This window comes from Lissotriton vulgaris, chromosome 1_1 (genome assembly GCF_964263255.1).
Source record: "Lissotriton vulgaris chromosome 1_1, aLisVul1.2, whole genome shotgun sequence".
Lineage (NCBI taxonomy): Eukaryota > Metazoa > Chordata > Amphibia > Caudata > Salamandridae > Lissotriton > Lissotriton vulgaris.
The window spans coordinates 210,516,387-210,542,065 of NC_141685.1; positions in this window are offsets into that span (position 1 = coordinate 210,516,387).

A 25,679-nucleotide genomic window follows, 5' to 3' on the forward strand; every position below is an offset into this window, starting at 1 on the left:
GAATGTACTCACACTGCAGATAATATCCCCAAACAGAGAACCAACATGCAGGGACCGGCCAGCTCCACACAACCTGTCCACACCAGAGACCTTCCTTCACCAAAGTGAATGTGCCCACACCACAGATAATATCCCAACCTAGAGAACCAACATGCAGGGGCCGGCCAGCTCCACACAACCTGTCCACACCAGAGACCTTCCTTCACCAAAGTGAATGTACTCACACTGCAGATAATATCCCCAAACAGAGAACCAACATGCAGGGGCCGGCCAGCTCCACACAACCTGTCCACACCAGAGACCATCCTTCACCAAAGTGAATGTACTCACACTGCAGATAATATCCCAACCTAGAGAACCAACCTGCAGAGACCAGCCAGCTCCACACAACCTATCAACACCAGAGACCTTCCTTCACCAAAGTGAATGTACTCACACTGCAGATAATATCCCCAAACAGAGAACCAACATGCAGGGGCCGGCCAGCTCCACACAACCTGTCCACACCAGAGACCATCCTTCACCAAAGTGAATGTACTCACACTGCAGATAATATCCCAACCTAGAGAACCAACATGCAGGGGCCGGCCAGCTCCACACAACCTGTTCACACCAGAGACCTTCCTTCACCAAAGTGAATGTACTCACACTGCAGATAATATCCCTAAACAGAGAACCAACATGCAGGGGCCGGCCAGCTCCACACAACCTGTCCACACCAGAGACCATCCTTCACCAAAGTGAATGTACTCACACTGCAGATAATATCCCAACCTAGAGAACCAACCTGCAGGGACCAGCCAGCTCCACACAACCTGTCCACACCAGAGACCTTCCTTCACCAAAGTGAATGTACTCACACTGCAGATAATATCCCCAAACAGAGAACCAACCTGCAGGGACCGGCCAGCTCCACACAACCTATCCACACCAGAGACCTTCCTTCACCAAAGTGAATGTACTCCCACTGCAGATAATATCCCTAAACAGAGAACCAACCTGCAAGGACCAGCCAGCTCCACAGAAGCTGTCCACACCAGAGACCTTCCTTCACCAAAGTGAATGTACTCACACTGCAGATAATATCCCCAAACAGAGAACCAACATGCAGGGGCCGGCCAGCTCCACACAACCTGTCCACACCAGAGACCATCCTTCACCAAAGTGAATGTACTCACACTGCAGATAATATCCCAACCTAGAGAACCAACATGCAGGGGCCGGCCAGCTCCACACAACCTGTCCACACCAGAGACCATCCTTCACCAAAGTGAATGTACTCACACTGCAGATAATATCCCCAAACAGAGAACCAACATGCAGGGGCCGGCCAGCTCCACACAACCTGTCCACACCAGAGACCATCCTTCACCAAAGTGAATGTACTCACACTGCAGATAATATCCCCAAACAGAGAACCAACATGCAGGGGCCGGCCAGCTCCACACAACCTGTCCACACCAGAGACCTTCCTTCACCAACGTGAATGTACTCACACTGCAGATAATATCCCCAAACAGAGAACCAACATGCAGGGGCCGGCCAGCTCCACACAACCTGTCCACACCAGAGACCATCCTTCACCAAAGTGAATGTACTCACACTGCAGATAATATCCCCAAACAGAGAACCAACCTGCAGGGGCTGGCCAGCTCCACACAACCTGTCCACACCAGAGACCTTCCTTCACCAAAGTGAATGTACTCACACTGCAGATAATATCCCCAAACAGAGAACCAACATGCAGGGGCCGGCCAGCTCCACACAACCTGTCCACACCAGAGACCTTCCTTCACCAAAGTGAATGTACTCACACTGCAGATAATATCCCCAAACAGAGAACCAACATGCAGGGGCCGGCCAGCTCCACACAACCTGTCCACACCAGAGACCTTCCTTCACCAAAGTGAATGTACTCACACTGCAGATAATATCCCCAAACAGAGAACCAACCTGCAGGGACCAGCCAGCTCCACACAACCTGTCCACACCAGAGACCTTCCTTCACCAAAGTGAATGTACTCACACTGCAGATAATATCCCCAAACAGAGAACCAACCTGCAGGGACCGGCCAGCTCCACACAACCTGTCCACACCAGAGACCATCCGTCAACAAAGTGAATGTGCCCACACCACAGATAATATCCCAACCTAGAGAACCAACCTGCAGGGACCGGCCAGCTCCACACAACCTGTCCACACCAGAGACCTTCCTTCACCAAAGGGAATGTACTCACACTGCAGATAATATCCCCAAACAGAGAACCAACCTGCAGGGACCAGCCAGCTCCACACAACCTGTCCACACCAGAGACCTTCCTTCACCAAAGTGAATGTACTCACACTGCAGATAATATCCCCAAACAGAGAACCAACCTGCAGGGACCAGCCAGCATCACACAACCTATCCACACCAGAGACCTTCCTTCACCAAAGTGAATGTACTCACACTGCAGATAATATCCCAACCTAGAGAACCAACCTGCAGAGACCAGCCAGCTCCACACAACCTGTCCACACCAGAGACCTTCCTTCACCAAAGTGAATGTACTCACACTGCAGATAATATCCCCAAACAGAGAACCAACCTGCAGGGACCAGCCAGCTCCACACAACCTGTCCAAACCAGAGACCATCCTTCACCAAAGTGAATGTACTCACACTGCAGATAATATCCCCAAACAGAGAACCAACATGCAGGGGCCGGCCAGCTCCACACAACCTGTCCACACCAGAGACCATCCTTCACCAAAGTGAATGTGCCCACACCACAGATAATATCCCAGCCTAGAGAACCAACCTGCAGGGACCAGCCACCACCGCACAACCTGTCCACACCAGAGACCTTCCTTCACCAAAGTGAATGTGCCCACACCACAGATAATATCCCCAAACAGAGAACCAACATGCAGGGGCCGGCCAGCTCCACACAACCTGTCCACACCAGAGACCATCCTTCACCAAAGTGAATGTGCCCACACCACAGATAATATCCCAGCCTAGAGAACCAACCTGCAGGGACCAGCCACCACCGCACAACCTGTCCACACCAGAGACCTTCCTTCACCAAAGTGAATGTGCCCACACCACAGATAATATTACTCCTGGGTCTGAGACCCAGGAGGACTCAGCTCACTTAATCCCTATGCAGCACAGAAGGTGTGGGGGGAGGGGGGGCGCGCACAGCGCCCCGGTGCTTGTGACAATCTCAGCTCTTCACGCAGCACGGTGGCGCTGTGCTCATGACGAGCTGAGCTCATGACGGCCACACCCGTTTCTGTGGAATGCTCAGCACAGTGGGGGCATTAGCCCCGCGTGCGAGCGTTGCAGCCGTTATGACGAGGTCAGCTCATCATGAGCACACGGCCACCGTGCCTCATGACGACCTGAGCACGTCATGAGCATGCATGTGGTTAAACAGGGCAGGTCCAAGGATTTGTGGGGCCCTGGGCAGGATAAGAACATGCAACGCCCCTCTAATTTGCATAATATGTAATGTCAAAGGGAGTGACATCATAGGAAGTGTCAACTGACCATTCATTTTCTGACAGTGTTGAAGCACCTTTGCAAGAAGTGGATATCACTGAGGGTACACAGTCAAAATATCGATTTTGTTATTTCGACTTACACTTATATCGAGTTGCTAATATCGATGGGACAGAATATCGATGTCCAGAATATCGATGGCCAGAATATTGACCCTAAGGTAAGTAATATCGAAATAACTTATATCGATAGCATATATATCGATGTAAGTAATATCGACATTACTTATATCGATAGCATATATATCGATGTAAGTAATTTCGATTTACTAATATGTGTTAGAAATATTAGTTAAGTATTTAAATTAATTGTTATAATATGTGTTTAATATGTTTTTATAAAGAAAAAATATATAAAAGTAAATAATATGTTTTACTACCAGAGCGGGTTGTGGGTTTATAGGGGAATAGGGTGGGAAGTAATTTATTTGTAATTAAATAATTATTTTTTAATGATTAATTTATTTTGCTATTCAATAGTAATTGGCAATGAATTATTTTAATTGATTAATTGATTAATTAATTGCTAATTTATGTATTTTTTTAAGTAAATTATATGTTTTACTACTGGAGCGGGTTGTGGGTTTTTAGGGGAATAGGGTGGGAAGTAATTTATTTGTAATTAAATAATTTTTTTTAATGATTAATTTATTTTGCAATTCTATATTAATTGGCAATGATTTATTTTCATTGATTAATTGATTAATTAATTACTAATTTTTGTATTTTTTTAAGTAAATTATATGTTTTACTACTGGAGCGAGTTGTGGGTTTTTAGGGGAATAGGGTGGGAAGTAATTTATTTGTAATGAAAAAAAATATTTTTTAATGATTAATTTATTTTGCTATGGAATATTAATTGGCAATGATTTATTTTAATTAATTAATAGAATAATTAATTGATAATTTATGTATATTTTTAACTAAATTATATGTTTTACTGCTGGAGCGGGTTGTGGGTTTATAGGGGAATAGGGTGGGAAGTAATTTAATTGTAATATTAATTTATTTTGGGTAAATCAGTATTTTTAGGGTTCAGGGTCAGTTTTGGGTTTTTGGGTAAAGGGGTACTTTTAGTGTTCTGGGTCAGTTTTGGTTTTTGGGGTAAAGGGGTATTTTTTGGATTCAGGGTCAGTTTTCAGTTTTTGGGTAAAAGGGGTATTTTTAGGGTTCAGGGTCAGTTTTCAGTTTGTGGGTAAAGAGGTTTTTTTAAGGGTTCAGGGTCAGTTTTCAGTTCTTGGGTAAAGGTGTATTTTTTGGGTTCAGGGTCAGTTTTCAGTTTGTTGGTAAAGGGGTTTTTTAAGGGTTCAGGGTCAGTTTTCAGTTTTTGGGTAAAGGGGTATTTTTAGGGTTCAGGGTCAGTTTTCAGTTTTTGGGTAAAGGGGTATTTTTGGTGTTCAGGGTCAGTTTTCAGTTTTTGGGTAAAGGGGTATTTTTAGGGTTCAGGGTCAGTTTTTAGTATTTGGGTAAAGGGGTATTTTTAGGGTTCAGGGTCAGTTTTCAGTTTTTGGGTCAAGGGGTATTTTTAGGGTTCAGGGTCAGTTTTCAGTTTTTGGGTAAAGGGGTATTTTTAGGGTTCAGGGTCAGTTTTAGGTTTTTGGGTAAAGGGGTATTTTTAGGGTTCAGGGTCAGTTTTCCCTACTGTTGCACCCACTGGAGTGGGAATAGTAATTATTGTTAAGTAATTATATATTATATATGATTTTTAATTATTATTTTTTAAATTAAATATGTATTATTATTTTTTTCCCATTATTACATATATTTAAATATGTTTAAGTAATTAATAAGTATTATTTACAGTATTTTTTATGTTATTTTAAATTAAAAAAACTCGATATATTTAACAACGATATTTTTAACATCGATATTATTTTTTCGATATTTTGGTACTTACCATGTTGTACATAGGGCTTCGATATTTTTGCTATCGATATAATCACGCCGATATTTGTGTAGGTCGAAATTCTGTCTGTCGAAATTCTGTCATAGATTCCTCACTGAGATGGCTACCATCTGGGCAGCCCTTATTGTGGCTTGCTTGCAGCATAACACCACTTGTTAGTTTTAACACCACTATGCGTCACTGCGTCCAGCGCGTCCCGTCTGTAAAAGTAGCTTTAGAAGCCCCTCTGGGGATTGTAGTACTAATGAGGTATATTGCCGGTAAGATGAATTGTCCTGTGGACTACAACCCCTAAGAGCGAGAAGTGCGCCGAGTCTTCAATGCCTGCGAGTCATTGAAGTCTGTTCCATTCTGGCAAGTGCCTACTAAACTGGGTATACCATCAGCCCAGCGTGATGCCAGTAACAGTACCCATGCTCCTCTCCAGCAAAGGATGCCGCCGTAGTCATAAATAAAACAGGATATATAGGGCCCTATTGTGAATGTGTGGCTAATCCAAGCAGAGTGCAGATTGCTCTTTTTAACCTGCTTCAGAGGAAGGGCCTTTGTCAGCTGACTCAGAGGATCATTGGGCCCGATTCACAGAACTAACTTAAGACAAAATCCTAAACTTACTACTTTTCGTATTCACAGAAGTTAGGATTTTGTCTTAAGTTTGTCTTATGACAGACTTAGGACAGACTAAAGTTAGAATTTTGTCTTAAGTCTGTCTTAAATTTGCCTTAAGACAAACTTAAGACAAAATTCTAACTTCTGTGAATACCAAAAGTAGTAAGTTTAGGATTTTGTCTTAAGTTTGTCTTAAGACAAACTTAAGACAGACTTAAGACAGACTTAAGTTAGGATTTTGTCTTAAGTCTGTCTTAAATTTGTCTTAAGATAAACTTAAGACAAAATTCTAACTTCTGTGAATACCAAAAGTAGAAAGTTTAGGATTTTGTCTTAAGTTAGTTTTGTGAATCAGCCCCAGTATACTTAATTTCCCCTTGCCCCAGTCCTCAACTCCTCCCTGTTGCGAGAACGTGCGAGAAAGTGGAAAGCAAAATCCCAGTACAGAGAGGGTTGCTTCCTGGTGCTGCACAGATGATCGCCTCGGCTTTATTGCATGGTTAAGGTGCATGGGTTTACGGTGAGTGACAACCAGTTTGTGTACTAATAAGAGTGATGCTGCTCCTAAACAAAATGTTCCATAACTCCACTCCAACGCCAATGCCCCTCTTCCTGCCTTGCCTCTCCTGTTTCTTCTATTCCTGTGGTCTTTCTCCATTCTCCTGTACCCTCCTTTCTCTTAGTTCTTGCTCCTCCTCTTTCTCCATTCTCCTGTACCCTCCTTTCTCTTAGTTCTTGCTCCTCCTCTTTCTCACATTATCCTTCCACCCTCTGAAGTTGTCTTCCTGCCCCCCACCAGTGCCCTGATCTCCCTGCCCCGCAGCCCAATTCCCACTAGGGTGACCAACCGTCCGTAAATTTCACGGACAGTCCGTAATTTCGGCCGTCTGTCCGTTGTCCGTGAAGGATCCTTTAACTGACGCCATTTGTCCGTAATTTTAACCGGGCACAGCTTGCCCCCACCTCCCGTCTTAACTCCGAGGCTGTTCCAAAGCTCAGATACCCACCGGCCTTGGAGAGGCACAGCGGATGGCAACCCTCACACCTTCAGCCCTTGATGAGCTGTTAAGAGGTGCTCGAAGGTGACTGAGAGGGACGGGCTGCGGCTTCAGGAGCAGGGGCATCCATTCAGATACAAACAGCCCTGAATGCGTCTCCCTTTCTGTCAGGGCCCCAAACATCCTAGAACCGGCCCTGATTACACCGAGGCAGCACTGGTTCTCTTCACAGAGCGAGCGGTTCTTCAAACATGCAGTCTATAATGTAATAAAGTAAAGAAATGGCACAATCACAACCAAACTGATTAACAAAATATGGAGGACAATCAGCTAAATCAGTTGTCTTGGAGTATCTCCTTTAAGTGCTGTACATCACAGTGGGGGATGGCAAAACTAACATTTTGGAAAGAGAGCCTGTCTTCTCATTGTCTTGTCCAGGAGGGGGTGAGGAGCCCTACCCCACCCTCAAACAGACCAGGATGATACTAGAATACTGCATGCCCACCCCTGTGCCCACCCTGGAGGATCCCGTTCCCCCTCCAGTGATGGCTCTTGTCCCCCCATGTGGTGGCTCCGCTCCCCCCACCCCCCGCCTGTGAAGGCTCCTGTCACCTCTACCCCCCCACTCCCCCCATGTGATGATATCTGTCCCCCTCCTGTGGTGGATCCTGTCGCTGCCCTGGGTGGCTTCTGTCTCAGTCCTGGAAAGGCTCCTGCAGCGAGGGTGAAGTTCTTGATGGGCCTCTTCTCAGAAAGGCTCAGCTCAAAATTAATATGAAAAGGTGGGAGAGTGAGTAAGTGAAGGGATCGGTGGATAGCTGGATGAATTAGTGAAAGGGTGAGTGGATGAATGAAAGATTGAATAGATGGATAATGAGAGAGGATGGCTGGATTGATGAGTGAGTGGAAGGATGAAAGAGAGAAAAGGTAAATAGCTGGATGTATGGGTGGAAGGGTAGCTGGATAGGTAAAAGGGTGGATGGATCAGTAAAATGATGGCTGGATGAGTGAAAGCATGGATGGTGAGTGAGTGGATGGATGAGTGAAATGATAGATGATTGATGAACTGATAAGTGCAAGGGTGATTGGATGGACAGATGAGCGAAAGGGTGGATGTAAGGACGGATGAGTAAGTGAAACGGAGGGTAGATGAACAAAAGGTTGAATAGATGAGTGTAGTGAAAGGATAAATGGATGAGAGAAAGGATGGATGCGTGATAGGGTCAATGGATGGATTCATGAGTGGATGAGTAGATGGGTGGGTGGGTGGGTGGATGGATGGAAGGGAGGATTGCTAAGTGAAAGGGTCGATGGAGAGAGAAAGGGAGGATGGATGACTTGAAGGGTGGATGGTTGGAAGGATGAGTGACTGGGTGGATAGATAGTAAGTGAAAGGATCGCTGGATGGGTGAAAGGGTAAATGGCTGGATTGATGAGTGAATGAATGGATGGATGGGTAGAAGAGAGGATGGATGAGTGTACAGATGAATAGGGTGAATGGATGGATGATGGATGAGTGAAAGGATGAATGAAGGGATGGATGCGTAAAATGATAGATGGAAGGATACATGATGGATAGGTTTGCAAATGATTGAATATGTTTGGATATGGCTAGGTTTACTTATATACTATTGCGCGACCTCTGATGTGTCTGTAAAACTTATCCAACTGTCCTGAAGTTTTGTCCTGAATTTTGACCTACTGTCCTGAATTTTGACCCTTTGTCCTGAATTTTTACACTCACCGTCCTGAATTTGCACCAATGCCAGTTGGTCACCCTAATTCCCACCTCTACAACTCCCATCAAATGCCATTTTTTTATTCCTTGCCTTAGCTCCATCATTTCTCCCTTTTGTTGCCATAATCCACCATGCCTTCCGTTGCTTTCCTAACTCCCCCCACCTCCTTCCGCTCACCCTCAGCTTCCACTCTTTTTTTTCATCTCCGATCACTTGCTCCCTTCTTGCTACTAAGGCTGCTTTTCTGCATCCACTCTTGAAGGCCCTATGCATTCTAAAATTCACGCTCATGGTTAATCATCAAGTAGCGTAACTCGCACTATACAGTCATGTTTTGCATGACCAGGTTATTTTATACAAGGCCAATAGCTCAAAATCGTAAAAGCCCAAGACCTTTTGCAGTGCAAATGCTTGTTTTTGTTGTGAGCCCTGCAGGATGCTCTGTTTTTCCTTCACGCAGGTGCAGGGCTCACTTCACACCTCAGGAAAGCTCAAGCATCGCTGTTATCATGCAAATGCAGCGATTAGGCTAATAGATGTCAGTAAAGGAAAGCTGATACTGGCCAGAAACCCTGCCCTGTCCAGTCTGCCACAGCTGAAAGTGATGAGGGAGTCATATTGCCCTTTCAGCCCATGTCAGCAGGACCCAGGAGAGGCCTTGGGTCTTTCACGTATTACCATGAATGTGAACCCCAAGGGAGGGGGCTGCCCACCTGGAACTCGGACAATGGCACATTTTCAACAGGATGAAGGGCTCGTGGGGGGCCCGTTGTAGTTAGACGGCTGCGGGGCCCTGGGCAGCTGCCCACACTGCCCATGCCTAGCGCCGGCCCTGATTCTATGTGTCGACTACTGTGTTTGAATAAACTGTGAGAGCAACTGTATTCAATGTAATAGCATAACTAGAGAATCCTCAAATGCATTCTGTAGTAAAATGTTTCTTCTTGCTTGTCTCCCATTGGTGCATATGCTAGGAACCGTGTACAGGCCTAGAAATGTATGAAATTCTTGGTCTGAAGTCCTAGAAAAGAACATACTTTTCCTCAGTAACTGAACACCCCCACTTCCCTTTTGTAAGGTGAACTAATTCTGGGTTTTGCACTGAACTTTACTGAATTCTCTGTACTTATCATGTGTAGTCTTTATTGCTAACCATGCTTAGAGGATATTTCATGTACTTTGCTTACCAATACTTTATATAAAACTCCTTTAATCTTGACCCGTGTCTGTCAGCAGAATGCTGAAGTTCAGATTTTTGCTTTGGGCTCACCAGACTTAGATACCGGTGCAGTCGGGGAGCGCTAAAGTCCGTATAGGAACCACACCTCTCTCGGTCCAAACAGTTGGCGTGCACTGGGTGAGAAGAGAGACTGGTCGGCATGCAGACACTCCTGATCAATATCTGATGCAGAAAAATAAGTGCTGTTCCCCAAAAATGGGTGCAGGAGGCCTCCAACGTCAACCACAGTGATCTTGTCTTCATGTAACGCAACTGGTGCTTGTGTAAAGCGCTCTGATACCCGATACCTTTGGGTCAAGTTCGCGCTATATAAAACTCCGTAACAAAAAAAAACACTGGCTCAAATGTACACTATATAATACAATGCACAGATTCACAACTAAAGTCTCGGCTTGACGTGATCACAAACCATCCATGTGGTGACGACCAACCCACAGGACCCACCGCGTAAACTCAGCCAAGAACTTTTCTTAGGACTTTGGGGACATATCACTGGAGGCTCTAGACCGTCTCGTAATGCGGAAAGTTACTGTTTGAGACCCCCACCTTCAAAAGTGAGAGATCAATGGCTCAATCCTTCTCAGGCAATGCGGTTAGAATCTGGATCTCGTTTCCTCCACTACTTCACACCACCACCTTTACCTGGACCTTCAAAACTGACCTCAAATCTTTTCTCTTCCAAAGACACTTCCAGAATTAATACATTCCTTTTCATGTCCCTCAAGGAAGTTGTTATAATGTTGTAAATATGTCATCTATGCCTGCATGATCCTCATCCTAATGGGTTTTTGTTTTTTTGTGTGACTGCCACCTATGTTTAATTTCACTTTTTCTTCTATCTCCTTTGTATCTGTAACGTGTAAATATGTAAAACTCTCCCCATGTTACATGCTTGGTTTCTATGTATTGTATTCTATTGTATTGTAATTGCACTCATATAGCACATACTACCCCTAACAAGGTGTCAAATCGCTTTTTTGGCGAGTAGCACGCTACTCCAGGACCCATAAAGGATTAGTGTTAAATTAGTACAGTAAAACATGAAAGTAATTTTAAGTGGTGGATAGGCTAGTCAGTTATTTGGATTTAGAAGGATAGCAGAAGGATAGAAGAAGAAAAAAGTTTTGTATTTATATAGCTCTTGTTACCCCTGATGGGGTGTTGAAGTGCTTTTTTTGGCGAGTAGCACGCTACTCCGGGAACCCATAAAGGATTAATGGTGAATTAGTATACTGAAATATGAAAGTATTTTGAGAGGTGGTAATTAGTCAGTTATTTGGATTGGGAATGATAGCGGAGGGATAGAAGAGGGAGAAAGGTTTGCATTTATACAGTGCTGGCTGCCTCTAACGAGGTGTTGAAGTGCTTTTTTCAGTGAGTAGCACGCTACTCGGAACCCATAACAAATTAGTGGTGAGTTAGTATAAAGGAATATGAAATTTGAGAATTGAACATGTTAGTCTGTTATTTTGATTGAAAAGGATAGTGGAGGGATAGAAGAGTGAAGGATTGGATTTTTTTTTTTTTTAGGTCATAGCAGTAGGAGGAGGCCTGGGATGAGTAAAAAGGGGTTTTGTAGGGGATGAGTCAGAAGGAAGGGTTTAGAAAGGTTTGTTTTGGGTGAAGCGCTCTGACACCTTTGGATAAAGTCCGCGCTATATAAAAATGCATCAAATAAAATAAATACATCAATAAATAAATCACCCCTTAGGTACGAATGTACAGATAGATTGTCCCTGCTATTTATGAATAATAAGGATCTGTTATCGACTCATATATTAGGCACATAATTTGCATAATAGCTCCATCGTGTGGTGACATGATGTACTTCCCAAAAAGGTGCTAAAAGGTAGATAAAGAGTTTCAATCAGAGCACAGGGTAGTAGTAATACACGAATGCAAATGCAAAGCGAAAATCAAAAGTATTATGCATGAGAATGCTATCAACACGAACTGCATTCGTGCAGAATGTCTAAGAACACTGCTGAACCTCGACACTGAGATGGAAAGAGGGGGGTCAGAATCAGACACATCAGGAAAGCAGCGGTCGACCATAATTTTCATTGAGGTGACCTTGGCTTTATGGAAAATGAGATACACTCCCCAGAAAATAAGATACACTCCTCGGAAAGTAAGATACACTCCCCAGAAAGTCAGATGCACTCCCCAGAAAGTAAGATACACTCCCCAGAAAGTAAGATACACTCCCTGAGGAAGTAAGATATCCTCCCCTCAGAAAGTAAGACACACTCCCCCAGAAAGTAAGATACACTCCCCAAGGAAGTAAGATACACTCCCCAGAAAGTAAGATACACTACCCAAGGAAGTAAGATACACTCTCCAGAAAGTAAGATACACTCCCCAAGGAAGTAAGATACACTCCCCAGAATGTAAGATACACTACCCAAAGAAGTAAGGTACACTCCCCAGAAAGCAGGATACAGTCCCCAAGGAAGTAAGATACACTCCCCAGAAAGTAAGATACACTCCCCAAGGAAGTAAGATACACCCCCCAGAAAGAAAGTCACACTCCCCCAGAAAGTAAGATACACTAACCGAGGAAGTAAGATATCCTCCCCTCAGAAAGTAAGACACACTCCCCCAGAAAGTAAGATACACTCCCCAAGGAAGTAAGATACACTCCCCAGAAAGTTAGATACACTACCCCAGAAAGTAAGATACACTCCCCAAGGAAGTAAGATACACACCCAAGGAAGCAAGATACACTACCCAAGGAAGTAAGATACACTTCCCAGAATGTAAGATACACTCCCCAAGGAAGCAAGATACACTTCTCAAGGAAGTAAGATACACTTTCCAAGGAAGTAAGATACACTCCATAAGCAAGTAAGATTCACTACCCAAGGAAGTAAGATACACTCCCCAGAAAGTAAGATACACTCCACCAGAAAGTAAGATACACTCCCTAAGGAAGTAAGATACACTACCCAAGGAAGTAAGATACACTCCCCAGAAAATAAGATACACTACCCCAGAAAGTAAGATACACTCCCTAAGGAAGTAAAATACACTACCCAAGGAAGTAAGATACACTCCCCAGAAAGTAAGATACACTCCCCAAGGAAGTAAGATATACTTCCCAAGGAAGTAAGATACACTCCCCAGAAAGTAAGATACATTCCCCAGAAAGTAAGATACACTCCCTAAGGAAGTAAGATACACTACACAAGGAAGTAAGATACACTCCCCAGAAAGTAAGATACACTCCCCAAGGAAGTAAGATATACTTCCCAAGGAAGTAAGATACACTCCCCAGAAAGTAAGATACACTTTTCTCCAGAAAGTAAGATACACTCCCTAAGGAAGTAAGTTACACTACACAAGGAAGTAAGATACACTCCCCAGAAAGTAAGATACACTCCTCAAGGAAGTAAGATATACTTCCCAAGGAAGTAAGATACACTCCCCAGAAAGTAAGATACATTCCCCAGAAAGTAAGATACACTCCCTAAGGAAGTAAGATACACTACACAAGGAAGTAAGATACACTCCCCAGAAAGTAAGATACACTCCCCAAGGAAGTAAGATATACTTCCCAAGGAAGTAAGATACACTCCCCAGAAAGTAAGATACACTTTTCTCCAGAAAGTAAGATACACTATCCCAGAAAGTAAGATACACTCCCTAAGGAAGTAAGATACACTCCCCAGAAAGTAAGATACACTCCCCAGAAAGTAAGATACATTCCCCAGAAAGTAAGATACACTTCCCCAGAAAGTAAGATACACTACCCCAGAAAGTAAGATACACTCCCTAAGGAAGTAAGATACACTCCCCAGAAAGTAAGTTACACTCCCCAGAAAGTAAGATACACTGCTGTACTGATCTTGTAGAATAGAAATTCAGGAAACAAAGTAGTTGGAGCTATAAGTTTATTGCCAACCCACAGGAAACGAGTTGACTCCTCAATCGGAGCGTAGCATCTGAATCAGAGCATTCCACAGGCAGGCAAAAAGGTAGAACATGGAATTAACAAGTGGAAGTTCTGACTTCCAAGAATACACTATATTCTAATGTGGTATACAAATGAATACTACATAAACAACTTATTGGAATTAAATACAAGTAACCATAAATTACCATATACTACACATCCTCCCCTTTATAAATCAAATAAAAAAAACTTTATTCACAAACAAAATCATTAAAACGAACTGGTTTCTTAATAATCCTCTCACTGGAGGTTGCCGGCTCGTTAGACAAAGAACAACCCTCAATAACCAAGAGGGTTTGGACAGAAACTGGTTGAGTGGTGTCTTGAGCAATTGCTTGAGAACCAGGTGAAGTTTGTTCAACAGAAATTGGTTGAGAAATGTCTTGTGCACTTGCTGGAGAACCTGATGAATTTTCTTCAGGAAGGTAATTGGAATTCAAACATAAATCACAATCCACCAACCACTAATAATTCTTGTGAGGAGTGACAATGTCAAATGAATTGTGGAAAACATTTCTAATGAGGGCTAAGCGACTCATATGCCAAACTTCACCATTGTCAAGAATAACAATATTATTATTTACTTTGACAACTTGGTGAGGTTTGCTAAATCTAATGCCCTTTGGAATTTTTTTTGCTAGTTTGACACAAACCCATTGACCAACAGAAAGATTAGATTGTTTGCTATCTTATTTGTTGTCAAAATAAACCTTATTTTTGGATTGAGACAGTTTAATGTGATGTTTAATACTATAGCAATCACAATGAACACATTTGCTTCTATTCATCCAACTGAGATTCTCCCCCATGATAGAGAAAGGACTGCAACCAAGAGAAGAATGACTAGTAACCCTGTAAGACCAAGTCATCTTCATCAATTCATTTTCCCAAGACAAATCAGACTTATTTGAAAGTTGAATAATACCTTTGGTAGTTCTGTTAATTCTTTCTACTACACTATTCCCACATGGATTATAAAGTGCAGTAAACTTTTGTTCAATGCCAGAAGAACGTAAATATTGGTCTATTTCATTGGATTTGAATTGAACCCCATTGTCTGTGAGGATGGATGCGGTAAAACCTTCCCTTAAAAACACTGCATCCATAAACTTAATAACAGCACGGGAATTCACATTCTCCACAACAGTCAACTCAAACCATTTAGAAAATAAGTCAACAATTACAATTATGTACTTAATAGAACCATCATGCCAAGAAATAGGCCCCATGAAGTCCAAAGCAATCTCTTGCCAAGGATTGTTCGGACAGTGCAATGGAAAAGAGGGTGGATTAAGGGTTTTGTGAGATTTGTCCACTATTTCACAACGGACACACTCCCTAACAAATCGCTCCACAGCAGTATCTGCACCAGGCCACCAATACAAGGCCCTAAGTCTTTGTTTTGTGGGGGTGATTCTGGAATGACCATCATAACACAAACTAATTATTTTCTCTCTCAAGGTGGTAGGAGGCACTACTTTATCCCCTCTCATCAGAAATTGATCATTCACACTTAATTCATTCCTCAGCTCTCAGAATCCTCTGAGTTCGTCTGTAAGATTCTTTCTTTGAACACCAGACCAACCTTTAATATAGCCTTATAGACCGCCGTAGTGGCTATACCGGCTATTAGAGGCCCGCTGAATCGTTAAAGGCCCGAGCCGAAGGCGAGGGACTTTAACGAGACAGCTGGACTTTAATAGCCGGTATAGCCCTGCTACGAAGGGCTATAAGGCTATTAGAACATTCTGCCACTAGAGGGCAGAATGTTCTAACAAATTAAACAAAGGGTTCTCGAAGCTCGAGGGGATATAAATCCCCTCGAGCTTCGAGAAGCCTTTGTAGAACATTGGAATGTTGCTCTGCGGGCCTTTCCAAAATATCAGGAAGCACATACTCGTGCTTTACCGGGATTGTTCCGGAAGTTATATTTTTTCTATGTTTCACGTGATTATTGGTGTGATCCTCGCAGTCTCCGGGATCGACCTACGTTTGGTACGGACCACCACAGGGAGGACCCACCAGCGCTCAAGCACACTGGCTGCCTACCGGCTTCCCCTTGTGTGTGAGAAAGAAGCACAGGAAATGACTTCCGCTTACTACGCTATGCTTGCCGCAAATACAACATCCAGACAACATAGAGTGTTAGACCTGTTAGGATGTTTTAATGTCACATCCAAGAAGGAGCACACAGGAAAATATAACAGTAAGTAAATATAGTCAACGATACCCTTCACCGCTCAGCAACTCCTTGCGGAACCCCTCCTCAGCCGACAGTGCCGAGCGAACAGTAGGGACCAACTGTCCTCCGCAAGAGCCCCCGTCCAGGTAGCTCACCAACGGAGGGCACTGTGCAAAGTAGCGGCCGAAAATGCCGCTCGAGTTCCGCTTGCTACGGTAGGGTTAAAGATACACTCCCCAAGGAAGTAAGATACACTCCCCAGAATGTAAGATACACTACCCAAAGAAGTAAGGTACACTCTCCAGAAAGCAGGATACAGTCCCCAAGGAAGTAAGATACACTCCCCAGAAAGTAAGATACACTCCCCAAGGAAGTAAGATACACTCCCCAGAAAGAAAGTCACACTCCCCCAGAAAGTAAGATACACTACCCGAGGAAGTAAGATATCCTCCCCTCAGAAAGTAAGACACACTCCCCCAGAAAGTAAGATACACTCCCCAAGGAAGTAAGATACACTCCCCAGAAAGTTAGATACACTACCCCAGAAAGTAAGATACACTCCCCAAGGAAGTAAGATACACACCCAAGGAAGCAAGATACACTACCCAAGGAAGTAAGATACACTTCCCAGAATGTAAGATACACTCCCCAAGGAAGCAAGATACACTTCTCAAGGAAGTAAGATACACTTTCCAAGGAAGTAAGATACACTCCATAAGCAAGTAAGATTCACTACCCAAGGAAGTAAGATACACTCCCCAGAAAGTAAGATACACTCCACCAGAAAGTAAGATACACTCCCTAAGGAAGTAAGATACACTACCCAAGGAAGTAAGATACACTCCCCAGAAAATAAGATACACTACCCCAGAAAGTAAGATACACTCCCTAAGGAAGTAAGATACACTACCCAAGGAAGTAAGATACACTCCCCAGAAAGTAAGATACACTCCCCAAGGAAGTAAGATATACTTCCCAAGGAAGTAAGATACACTCCCCAGAAAGTAAGATACATTCCCCAGAAAGTAAGATACACTCCCTAAGGAAGTAAGATACACTACACAAGGAAGTAAGATACACTCCCCAGAAAGTAAGATACACTCCCCAAGGAAGTAAGATATACTTCCCAAGGAAGTAAGATACACTCCCCAGAAAGTAAATATAGTCAACGATACCCTTCACCGCTCAGCAACAGTGTAGGAGAACCCGTGGTTACGTCACCGCTTGGAACCCCAGGAGTACTCTGAGACTGTCCGCTCAGCAGGGCGTCTCTTGATCAGCGCCACTCATTTCAATCCCCTTGGTATCAGGCAGGCAGGCACTGAGAAACCCCAGAACAAGGAGATAGGCTTCCTGACCGTGACGGAGTGTAAACGGTCCTGGCTGTTCACGATGGTCCAAAGAACAAGAAAGGGAGACAAGCGCTGGCCTCGCGCTTCTCCCGTAGTGTTCTGGTCTCCTCTAGCGTTCGGCAATATCCGACGCCGAGCCTTACTGGCGGCCGCCATTTATGCTGCCAAGTCTGCGCATGTGTCGTGCATGCGCCAAGCACGGGTTTCCTGGGTACTGTAGTTCCGTAGTCCGCGGCGGCGGTGACGCTCCTGTACCACGCGCTGCTGACCGGAAGGCTCAGAGACCGAAGGAGGCTGTGGCTAGCGCCGTGCGTCCAGCTTCGGGACCAGGTAGGGGGCAGGGGAGGGGTGGGGGGTCCGGGGTGCAAGTGTGACATTTGGATTGTGATTATGGTATTTCCTCTATTTATCTACACTGGCGTCATATTTGACTGTAACTTCGATTAGCGTGTCTTTTCACTCTTGAATTCATATTCGTTTGGCCGAGACTTAGCATCTCATTCTCATATGTATTCAACTGAAAGCGCTTTCAGGCACCCTACATTCATATGCACTTAGGTGCAAGGAATGTAGACTAACAGCTGCAGCTACATTCCAACCTAATCTATCCCACTCTAGTCCAATATACCCCATTCTACCCACTCAACTCCACTCCAACCCAATCTAAACCACTCCCCTCCAATCTACTCTACTCCACTTCTCTCCAATCCACCCCAGTACTCTAGAGGAGAGCTCCTGATTGAGTTGAGAGGGGGCCCCTCGATATACCTTGCAAGGTGGCCCCCAAGCCCGTGACTGCACTCCACTCCAACGTACTGCTATCTACTACACTTCACTCCACTCCAATCTACCCCACTACACTCCACTGCAATCTACTGCACTCAGTGGCATAGCACAGGACCTCGCAGACCCCGCAGTGTGTGTGTGTGGGGGGGGAGGGGGTGCCCTAACCCCAGTACTCTAGCTGCAGAGCTCCTGATTGAGTCTGCTGGGAGCCCCTCCACATACCTTGCAATGGGGCCCCCTTAAGTTTATTTGTGCCAGTGATTGCACTCCAGTCTAACCTACTGCCATCTGCCACCCTTCTCTCCACTCCAATCTATCCCACTACACTCCAATCTACCACACTCCAGCCTACCACACCACAATCCAATCTACCTTGCTCCATTCCAATCTACAGCACCCCACTCCAATCTATCCCAACCCACCCACTCCACCCACTTACCTCAGTCCACTCCACTCCAACCTACCCTACTCCACCCATCTACCCTACTCCACTCCAATCTACCCCAATCCACACCACTCCGCCTGTCTACCCCATTCCAATCCAATCTATCCCACTCCACTCCAATCTATCCCAATCCATCCCACTCCACCTGTCTACCCCACTTCACTCCAATCTATCCCACTCCACCCCAAACCACCCCATTCCAATCTACCCCACTCCAATTTATTCCACTCCATTCTACCCCACTACACTCAAATCTACCACACCACACTCCACTCTCCCACGCCTCAATCCAATCTACCCTGCTCCATTCCAATCTTCAGCAATACACCCCACTCAACACATCTACCCCACTGCACTCCAATCCACTCCACTCAACCCATCTACCTCAGTCCATTCCAATCTACCCCAATCCACCCCACTCCACCTGTCTACCCCATTCCAATCTACTCCAACCCAACCCACCCCACTTCACTCCAATCTATCCCACTCCACCCCAAACTGCCCCATCCTAATCTACTTCACTTCAATGTACTCCATCCACCCTAATCTACCCCACTCCACTCCAATCTATCACAATCCACCCCACTCCACCCATCTTCCCCACTCCACTCCAATGTACCCCAATCCACCCCACTCCACCCATCTTCCCCAATCCACTCCACTCCAATGTACCCCAATCCACCCCACTCCACCTGTCTACCCCACTTCACTTCAATGTATCCCAATCCATCCCACTCCACCACTCCACCCCACTCCACTCTACCCCACTCCACTCTATCCCACTCCACCCCATTCTAATCTACCCCACTCCAATTTACACCACTCCAATCTACCCCACTACACTTCAATCTACCACACCACACTCCACTCTACCACGCCACAATCCAATCACCCTGCTCCATTCCAATCTACAGCAATACACCCCATTTCACCCATCTACCACACTGCACTCCAATCTATTCCAATCTACTCCACTCAACCCATCTACCCCAGTCCATTCCAATCTACCCCAATCCACCCCACTCTACCTGCCTTCCCCACTCCAATCTACCCCAATCCACCCCACCCCACTTCACTCCCATCTATCCTACTCCACCCCAAACTACCCCATCCTAATCTAGTTCACTTCAATGTACTCCATCCACCCGAATCTACTCCACTCCACTCCAATCTATCCCAATCCACCCCACTCCACCCATCTGCCCCACTTCACTTCAATGTACCCCAATCCCTCCAACTCCACCACTCTACCCCACTCCACTCTATCCCACTCTACCCCATTCTAATCTACCCTACTCCACCCCACTCTATCCCACACCAATCTACCCCACCCAACCCTACCCCACTCCAATCTACCCCACCCAACCCTACCCTACTCCGATCTATTGTTGAGAGGTTTTTAGGCCCTGAGCACAAACACTTCCATTTTAAATGTTCATGTTTAAGTTTGACATCTTTTTAAACAATGACTTTTTGGCACACATTTGTTTGCATGCCCATATGAGTTAGTGTAATCAGAAAAGGTTTGCTTATAAATACATTTCTTCGTGAGCGCATTATCATACTTTAGAACACTCCGTCCAAGGACTGGGTACACTGCGCAAACTGTCCTTGTTTGTTGCAGTCTGCGACAGCTCTGGGTGAGGGGAATGAAAAATGACAGCCGGACCAGAGCTAAGACACAGAGCAAAAGGGTCCAGTTTTAATATATAACTCCGACTCTGACCTTTCCTGCATCTGTTCTTCTGACGGGGGGGGGCGAGACTACATCTCCCAGCTCTCCCTGCGAGGCCCGGAGGCCCAACGTCATTTTCCAGCCGCGGAGAACCATAAACTCGCCGGAAATGTCCCACAGCGCAGGACGAGCGTGTGGCGTACCTGGGCATGGTGTCAGCTATTGCTAGCATCTGTTACCAAAAATTGTGCAGCTCTTAGATTATTCCATCAAGCTCATCTCATCCAACCAAATGAGGGAAGTGCAAGGCGGTAGAGGAAGCCCAGGGAATATCAAAGGGGGCGAGGGGAGTAGGCAAAGAGGACCCTAGAGGAAATAAATAAAGTGGAACATCTTTTATGCCCTGACCAACTGCAACCAAGTAAAGGAAGGAACTCTAAACCTAATCCTGTAAAATGTACAAGGCCAGCGGGGTTACCAACGACAGAAGCGTTGGCATGGATGAAAACAATTTTGGGTCAAAGGCATACTACTATAAAAAGCTACCTAACAAAACAACCTGCACACATGTCTCAGTCTAATGGAACCCAAAACAAAAATAACTTGTCAAATGCCAGAGAATCCACTCCTCTTCGTTCGAATGCACAAAATGGTGGCTCTGCCCAGCTTGCACCCAGAGCTAACTCTCACCTAGTAGTGTCACTGTCTTTGACATACATAGTCCCTAAACCCACATCTAATTTAGAAGAAGTGTCTATTAAATACCTAAAATTGCAGATGAAGGACTCAACCAAAGAGGTTAGAGCTCCTACAGCAATGGTCAGCACTCCACCTGCATCTTTTAATCTTGTACTAGAAGATAGAGTATATATAAAGGATGAACTGCTCTATTCGCTAACAATGATGCACAAAGAGTCACACCCCAACAGACAGGTTCCAAGTGACAGGGACATTATTGGTAAATCCTATGATCATCCTACACAAAAACAAGAATGGGTCCAATTCATACTTACAACGGCCCAGCACAAAATCAAGCTTTGCAAAATCACAAAATAGTATGACCTCCTATGATAGGGCCCAGTTTCCAGAATGTGTTAACACTCATAGGTACCCCTTAAGTACAACACCCCGACCGAATAGGATGAACAAGATGACACCATCTACACAAGATTTTTTGCAGGGGCCCGAACAAAAATGTTTAATTTTTTAACCAATGTCCCCAAATCATCACCGAGCTTGATCAAAGGAGATGAAGGCCCATTGATAAACAAAGGCACCCAATGATCAGACATGTAAGGGGTTGCAGATCAATCATTAGGGAAGATATAATCACGGCAAAAGGTCCCCCGAATCCAGTTCAGAATTGGAATATATAGCATTGACCCTTGTCTGTAGCGAACTAGTTGAAAACCATTGGAATTTGATATTCGGATTTCCCACTTAACAGACACAAACATCCGAATGAAATATAACCCCCTAGCACCCTTAATGGAACCAGTCACCAGAAAACCTCCCTCCTCCTGTCCAGAAGGGTCACCCTTACGTGCAGTAGATTTATGGCCATGGAAGCCTCTCCACTAGCACCAGCAGGACCTGGTTTCCGAATGTACTGGAGAGGGTACCGGCCTTCAATCAGTTGCACGTATTCCACATGAATCCCAGCTCCTGATCAGCCACTCGAACCAAGGAAATGAAAATCATAGCCTGAGTGGTATGAATGAGCATGTCGATACACTCCAGTCTACGGAGACTTCTCATATCTCATCCCTATCATGGAATATTGCAGGACTGAGATCAAGGGGAGCTGCTTCGGACTGGAGTATCTTATAGACACTCATGACATTTGCTTATTCCAGGAAACATGGTCAACTGACCCAATATTCCATCCAGTGTACCTGAATTATTACATACCGGTGCTTCGAGGTCAGTCAGGCAGGACATCAGGTGGGTGTGACCATATGGGTCAAGCAAGATATAGGGTATCCGATCCAGGTTCTTCAGATAGATAGTCCAGATGTCCTTGCCATTTGCATGCAGACTAGCCCTCAGACCCATATTACAATCTTTAACGTGCATGCTAGAGGAATGAAAGGTGGAAGAAGGTCCAATACCATAGCATTATTGGAAGAAAGTCTGGAAAGCAATCCAGATAGAGAGTGGCGGCACAGGCTGCCACTCTCCAGGCGCCCCACCCGCACAGGCCGCCACTCTCCAGGCGCCCCGCCCGCACAGGCCGCCACTTCGCCCAGCAGCAAGCAGGGCCGCGGCAGTCCTCCCAACAGGTCGCGATCTTCGGCGCCATTTCCGGAAGTGTTGCCAGGGAGCGCAAACGCAAATGATGTCATCACGCAGACGTCGCGGCTGGCGCTACTTGCAAGGGACTACTTTATTTTTATTTCGAAATTTTTTAAACAACATATATTTTGTATTTTTAATAGCATATGTCCTTCTGCTTGCCCTGAGGTTTTCAAAGATGTCTTGGGTGTTTTGATTGGTGGTGTACTTTTCGAGTTTACCTGGCTCAAAGGTTTGTGTTCTCTCTTTTTAATAGTAGTATAGATTGGCGTACCGTAGAGATTGCTAATGATAGTATTTATATGGCCTTTGTAGATCTCAAGTCTGCATTCGACTTGATTATATGGAAAAAACTATGGATGGTCCTTTTGAATTTTGGAATATCCCTAATTGTTAGACCCCATACGAACAGCTTTGCATTTTTGGTAGTGTTTTTGATGTGTTCCTTCATTGACATGTTTGTGTCTAGGGTGATACCCAGGGATTTAGCAGAGTTGGATAGTGTGATTGGGTTGTTTAGTGAGTCCAAGTTTTTGAGACATTCATGGATGGGTAAGGGATTGTTCTTTGGGGCGATGAGTACAATCTTCCCCAACCTCACTCTACCCCACTCCAATTTAACCCAGTTTTCTCCAATCCACTCCAATCCACCCCAATCTACTTAATTCTACTCCAATCTATCCTAATCTATCCCACTCCACTCAACTCTACCCCAAACTACCTCACTCCACTCCACACTAATCTACCCCCCTCAGCTCCAATCTACCACACTCCACTAAAAGTCCTCCAGAATCTACCCCACTCTGATCCACCCAGCCCACACTACCCCACCCCTACCTACCCCACTCCAATCCACCCAATTCCAATCTATCCCACTCTACTCCAATCTACTGCACTGTACCCCCTTCAATCTATCCCAATCCACTAACTCCACCCCAATCTACTCCACTCCACTCCAATGTACTCCATCTGCCCCAATCTACACCACTTCACTCCAATCTAGCCCACTCCACTCCAGTCTACCATGCTCCACTCCACCACAGTCTAACCCACTCCACTCTACCCTAACCCACCCCTGAACCTACATCACTCCACCCACCCCAATCTACCACACTCCACTGCAATCTATCCCACTCCACTCCAGTTTACCATGCTCCACTACACCCCAATCTACCCCACTCCACTGTACCCCCAATCCATCCCACTCTATTCCGATTTACCTGAACCTGGATCACTCCACCCCAATCTACCACACTACACTTCAATCTACCCCAGTCTATGTCAATCTACCCCCCTCCATTCTACCCCATTCCACTCCAGTCTACTCCACTCCACTCTACTCCAATCCACTCCACTCCACTCCACTCCAATATACCCCAATTTACTGCACTCCACTCCAATCTATCCCAATCTACCCACTCCAATCTACCCTAATCTACCAATCCACCCCACTCCACTCCTATCAACCCAACTCCAATGTACAAATGGGGGTTGGGTCGCACCACTCCAATGTACCCTGCTCCAATCTACCCAACTCCACCCCATTGCCCTCACTCCAATCTACTCAAATCAACTCCAATTTACTCCACTCCATGTCAATCTACGCCACACAACTACATACTATCCTATTCCACTCCAATATACCCCTCTCCACTCCAATCTAATCTACTCCAATCTTCCACACTCCACCCGTTTCGTCTACCACACTCCACCCCAATGTACCCCACCTCACTCTACCCCACTCCAATTTAACCCAGTTTTCTCCAATTCACTCCAATCCTCCCCAATCTACTCTACTCCAATCTTTCCCACTCAACTCAACTTTACCCCAATCTACCCCACTCCACCCCACTCTACCCCACTCCACTCCACCCTAATCTACCCCACTCAATTTCAATCTACACTACTCCGATCTACCCCAGACTACCACACTCTACTCAAAGTCCACCTCACTCTGATCGAACTCAGCCCACTCTACTCCACTCTAATGTACCCCACTCCAATAGACCCCATTCTGATCTACCCCACTCCACTTCACTCCGCACAGTACCCCATTCCAATCTACCCCACACCACTCCAATCTACCCCATTCAACCCGATCTACCCCACTCCACTTCAATCTGCCCCACTCCAATATGCCCCACTTCACTCCAGTCTACCACGTACCACTCCAATTCAATCTACCCCACTCCACTCTACCCCAATCCACCCCACTACACACCAATCTATACCAATCTACATCAATCTACCCCAATCCAATCCCTCCCATACCACTCCAGTCTACCACACTCCACTCCAATCTACTCCACTACTCTCGACTCCAATCTATCCCACTCCACTCTACCCCAATACACTGCACTCCACTCCAACCTACCCTGCTCCACTTCATTCAACCACATTCCCCTCCAATCTACCACACTCCACTCCATTCTATCTGACCACACTCTAGTCTACCTAACTTCACTCCAATATACCCCACTCCACTCCAATCTACCCTAGTCTACCCAAATCAACCCCGCTCCAATCCACCTCACTCCCCCACTCCAATGTACCCACTCCTATCCACCCCACTCCAATCTACCCCAATCTACCACACTCTAGTCCAATCTACCATACTCTACCCCACTCCCCTCTAATGCAATCTACCCCACTCTTCCCAAATCTACCCCACTCTACCTGACTCCATTCTGCCCCAATCTAGCCCACTTCACTCTACCCCAATCTATCCCATTTCACGCCAACCCACCCCATTTGCTACCATTAACTTTAAGCCATGCTGAACAGCAGCCACACTTGTGTACATCATGGCTAAAACACTTTGTCAAATCCAACAGCTCTTGTGTAGGCATAGGGGAGAGTTATTAGATTTGGCAATGCGCTTTAGCCATGTTGTACACCAGTGTGGTTGTTGTTCAGCATGGCTAAAAGTTAGAGGCATGAAGTAGAGTTGG